Below are 6140 nucleotides of genomic sequence, written 5' to 3'. Positions count from 1 at the left end.
TGGTTCAGTACAGGCAGTTCGTTGTCGTAGATGTTGTTGTGACGCAGGGATATATTGTTTGGAGACCAATAACATTCTCAGTCAGTCTTATTCTCAATCAATGTACGATGTTATAATATATATATTAGGAACATATTGTTTGTAGGCTAATAACATTCTAAATTAGTCTTATTCTCAATCAATGTACGATGTTACTATGATATATATGAGGTGCTCTTTTTGCAGGCCAATAACATTCTCAATCAGTCTTATTCTCATTCATTGTACTATGTTATCATAATAGATTATGCTCATATTATCTGGGGGTTAGTACCATTTTGATAAGAAGATTGATGAGGCTGATGTTTAGCAGTACCTGATTGAACATATGTAAATAATCAGTACAATTCCAAAAGACAATGATCATATAAATAAGTCAAGTCACGTTTTCCAACCTAAATCTCAACATGTGGTACATAGAGATCATTTCGGTATATACAGGAAAGCAATATATAAACCAACTATGTACAGCACAGTCACAACAATGGACACTACCTACGTAAATCAATGTCAGGTTGAGGTGATTTGAGTTTTGATTCCCTTAAGCGATGAAAGGTGATCCGTAAATGAGGTGACGTAGGCACGGGGGAGAATCTGTACCAGTATAAAATCTCCCGGGGTGTGTGTGTGTGTGGGGGGGGGGGGGGATTTGTACGGGGGAGAGTTTATACCGGGACACCGGTTCGGGCCGGCAGGTGATACTAAAAATGAAACTTGTGTTTCGAGGAAATTGTTTCTCAAGTGTCCATACAAGAATAGTTTTGTTCAAGGAACTGAGTTTGAATGAAAATGTATAGCAATGACTACATACCGCGAGTCCTCGTAGGAGAACCCGCGGTTTAGTTCTATGTATGTTCTTTGATATGTGCACGGACAGGTTTTATCACTAACCTTAGCTTATGAGGTGTGATGTCCTGGGAGTGACAGTGCTTTGAAAACTTAACTTTTGTTAATTACGTTTTGGGCATCCCTAATTAACCTTTACTCATTCATGGGAAACACAGACTTTTTTCTGGAAATGGATATCAGCGAATATCAAAGGGACTGACGGGACACGTGTTAATAACTGTTAAAGCACTTCCAGCACTGTTTAAGTAACGGAGTGTCAACGTGCTTTTCATCGGCTCCCACTTCTTTTTTGTTTGTTTGTTTGTTTGTTTGTTTGTTTGTTTGTTGTTTTACGCCGCACTCACCAATTTTCAGATAATGACAAGCATCAACCAGTTCAACAAGCCTGACCACCCGATCCCGTTAATCGCCTCTTACGACAAGCCTAGTCCCTTTTTACAGCAAGCATGGGTTGCTGAAGCTCCCATTGGCGAAACAAATCGTATAAACTTAAACACGTCCGACGTTACAGGTATAAACCTACAGCACTGTAAAAGTTACAAAAATACAGTTTTAAAATGTGCCTTCTTAGAAGTGTCCATAGACACAATAGGCTTTCATCTAAAGTGCATGCATACTCACAATTCAAGCGTGTATCAATATTGGGCCTTAACAACATAGTCCAAACAGAGTCCTCTTTGAAGAACGGTTTTATTAAAATTTAGATGCGCAAGCATGATAACAAAACATATAGTTAAGGATGAACAATGTATGTAGAATGTTCAACAACATCTAGCATATACATCGAATATAAGGCATGGGGACTCATCAAAACAAAGTCAGAAACAGGAACAACATCACATTGAAGCAGCATACAGGGTACTATACTACCAAAGCATACTCAACATCTACATTATGAGACTGGCTGGTGGATGTCAGCTGAAAGAACTATGGTTGGTTTACACAATGACCCCAAACAACATTGTCACAATTGACTGAAAGATTTTAGTCCCATGTTCAGATGTTCAACAACAATGTTCTACCTATAATCTTCCATATTTTGAAAACATCTACCTTGGATTCCAGAACAATCTACTACTCGATAGCATTTCTTATCTCGACGATCAGCATGCGGAACCATCTGCCATTACTAAAATACATAATAAACAGTTATGCGAGTTCACAACATAATTTCAAAAAGACTATTCTACTACACATGTGGAACGTAATTGGACTGAGCAGATGATATGAATTTGACACAAGGTCGATCCAAAATTCGTGTGTGCTGACACCTGTGATAACGAATTTCAGTAGCTGCCAATAGAAGCATGGAGAAACAATGTTCCCATGTTTAAATATATTTTGTCAACTTACTGTGTCTTACAATATACCAGCATTTAACGCTGTACAACAATAAGCGGTATAAAACGTTTAAGTATGTTGTTACATTAATTTACGTAATTCCTCTCAGGAAAATGTTAAAGACATTTGAGTCATTATCTAAAAGCAACGCAAACCTCTCTTCAGTGTGTGAGGATTTCGATGGGTATCTCTATGTTATTAATAACTACAGCTATCACAGTCTGTGATGAGTCTACACTTCTACCTCTATAAACTGTAGTAAAAGCCTCTTTGAACTTAATCATTCTGAAAGCATATACCCACAAGTTGGATACCGGACTAATCAGTAGACAGAGGATACTAGACGTAACCAAGTAATCTATGTCCACATGTCTGCCTACCATCCAAATCCCAATAGGGCCAATCCAAGTTATGCCATACACAATACCCATCAGAACAGCAGCTTGGGATTGGCTTCTTATTCTGATCTGATACCGTCTGTCACGCTGCAAATGAGTTCTGCTTATGACGTAAACGTAGGCTAAGAAAGCGAAATTAATCACCACCAGTATAACGAGGACAATTCCTGTAAAGTATAAGAACATGTTTTGTGAACCATAGATACCTCGAAGAAGTCTTCCAATAACAATATGCATCAGACACAGGATCAACAGGCTTTGGACCCTCATCTGAATCGTTGTGCATGATGAAGTGTGACAGTAGAATAATGTAAATCACTCTGAATCACTTACAATTAACTAGGCATTTTCTCATAAGATTTGGAAAATAGATTAATTCCTTAGGGACCACATGTTCACTCCTCTTAGAGTCGTAGATGTTACATTTACTCATACACAAAGTGCAACTTAAAGAAATGCCGAATCTTAAAAACAGGGAACCAAAAGATTATTTGTTTATCTGAGAAACAAGCGACTATTTCACGGCACAGTTGAATTTAAGCAAACAATATGACAATCATAATCAATGTGATAACGATGTGATAACAGCACTCACGTTGGGTGACATTCCTCTGAATACATTTGACATACCTACTAGTAACAGTTTTGTAAAGATGTCAGGAAAGGAAAAACAAATTGTTGATAGAGAAATTCGTAATGGAATCACATTTTCCAATGACAATATATCAAAGAAAATATCCTTTTTATTTCAATATCATGATGTATCCGAAATGTTCGAAACCGTTTGTGTTGAAGTGGAAAAACACACATTTGCTAAGTGACCGTAAATATTGTAACTGTATCACATTATAATTCTGTTCAGGGCAGAGACTTTGTCAGTCTTGAAAAACTCAAAGTCACGGAACGGTTGTCCTTTCAGCTGGTGAGTTGGCCTGTAACCTTGTCACAGTATCTTGGTAACAGTCATGAATCAGTCAAAGTCACGGAACGATTGTCCATTTTGCTGGTGAGTTGGCCTGTAACCTTGACACAGTATCTGAGTACCAGTCATGAATCACTCAAAGTCACCTTTCTTTTGTCCATTTAGCTGGTGAGTTGTCCTGTAACCTTGTCACAGTATCTGGGTACGAGTCATGAATCACTCAAAGTCACCTTTCGGTTGTCCATTTAGCTGGTGAGTTGTCCTGTAATCTTGTTACAGTACCTGGGTACCGACCCTGGAGCATTCAACGTCATGTTACAGTTGTCCTTTCTTTGAACATTCCAGAAACATACCTCAAGTAGGGTTCCAACTGAAACATCACTCGTTGGTGAAACCCTTTCCTCTTCCTTTTAAAGGCAACGGAGCCTAATTCAAATATGTACAAAGTGTGGACTGTTCGATTTTCAGTATTCCATAATTGTATGAAGTTACTACACAAATAATTCGTTTCAGCAGGAATAAACAACCAAATCACAACTATGATGGTCGCATGGATGGTGAAGTGGATGCCTTCTTTTCGTCAATCCTTTCTTGATTTTATCACCAATCACACTGAGCCAGAAAGGATAGTAGGTTTCGTTCCAGTGTCAACAGAGTGCGTGAATATGTTAGTGAGCACTGCCTTCCCGGTCGATGATGATGGTGAGTAATCACGTGTAATTCGAAAGAAACACGCTGTACGCCTAGTGTTGATTACTTTTGTCACCATTGGTCTGTCGCATTATTTAACACTAAATGTGTTGAACATTTATTGATCTGAATTTCTGTCAGTGGTGCCTAAATTACAAATTAGGTTTGTAATTGTTATGCAATGTCAATAGTGAGTGAGTGAGTTCGGTTTAACGCCGCTTTTAACAGTATTCCAGTTATATCGCGGCGTGTCAGCTTAATGTGGGGGGAAAGCCCGAAGTGATGCAGGTCTCAGGCGTTTACCTCTTCGGTGAATCCCACGAGCACGGGTATGGTGCTGACAAACCCAGAAACATAATCGGGGCGAACCGGGATTCGAACCCACAATCATAGGTTTCTGGCGTGCCCAAGGGATGCAACTCTGCACAGCGAATCGCGTCGCCTTAGACGACTGGGCCACCCAAGCCCCCTGAAATGCCAAAAGCTTACTTTGATACTACATACGGCTATCAGTATTTTCTTAATTAACTATGTTGCATAGCTATAAGTAATATTGAACTATACAGATAATCCCTGTTTATGTGGACTAGCTCTTACAACCTACAGCTTCCCTTGCATGTAAAGGTTGTTCTTTGAGAGAGATTTTCCAATAACCACATACAGAGTGATGTATGAATCATTCAACGCTGTGTCACGTTTGTTCAAGCAAGCTGTCCCGATGCCAATACTATGTTGTCCTTACGTAAAAGCAGGGATCTGACTTATACAGGTAGAATACGCCTCAGAAACTATGTATACATTGCGTACCATACAGACTTCGGACCAGTTGTATATAGATTGTTGAATAGATCAGTGGTCTATATCTTACACATGGGCTTCACACATTGTGCCCATGTCGGGAATCGATCCCGGGTCTTCGGCGTGACGAGCGAACGCTTTAACCACTAGGCTACCCGACAGTGGTCTAGTGGTAGAGCGTCCGCCCGGAGAGCGGAAGGTCCGGGGTTCGATCCCCGGCCGCGTCATACCAAAAGACGTTAAAAGATGGTACTTGTTGTTACTCTGTCTGGCGCTCGGCATTAAGGGGCTAAAGCAAGGACTGGTCGGCTCGGAGTCAGTATACTGTGTCTGAGTGGGGTATTCGTGTTAAACTGCGGCATGGTATCTCAGTGGACTAGCACTATAAATCGGCATCAGTCCGGACTAGTACAATCAGCCTCACACACACACACACACACACACACACACACACACACGCGTACATGCACGTCGCTATATAAGTGCAATAATCTTGGAGGCGACGTTAAACCCCATTTCACCTCACCTCACCACCACTGAACCTTGCAGATGGTGAACATGTCACGTGTAGGCGTAACATCATGTCGAACACAGTCGCGATGTTTGCAGAGTGGAAAGGGGATGTGGTGTTACAAGCGCGAATAAGAAGTTTGGGAAGGGGGTACATGAAGACATGAAAGGGGCTTGGATCTTACAGCATACACATCCTCATACAAAACATATTACGAGGCGACTGCCTCCGTGGTCTAGTGGTAGAGCGTCCGCCCGGAGAGCGGAAGGTCCGGGGTTCGATCCCCGACCGCGTCATACCAAAAGATTGTACGTTAAAAGATGGTACTTGTTGTTACCCTGTCTGGCGCTCGGCATTAAGGGCCTAATTTTACAAGGACTGGTCGGCTCGGAGTCAGTATACTGTGTCTCAGTGGGGTATTCATGTTAAACTGCGGCATGGTATCTCAGTGAGCTAGCACTATAAATCGGCATCAGTCCGGACTAGTACACAGCCACACAAACACAAACACTCGTACATGCACGTCGCTATATAAGTGCAATAATCTTGGACGCGACGTTATACCCAATTTCACCTCACCTATTACGAGGCA

Source organism: Haliotis cracherodii, unplaced genomic scaffold (assembly GCF_022045235.1).
Source record: "Haliotis cracherodii isolate W230 unplaced genomic scaffold, xgHalCrac1.p SCAF_1, whole genome shotgun sequence".
Classification (NCBI taxonomy): domain Eukaryota; kingdom Metazoa; phylum Mollusca; class Gastropoda; order Lepetellida; family Haliotidae; genus Haliotis; species Haliotis cracherodii.
Note: the sequence above shows the minus strand (reverse complement) of the source record.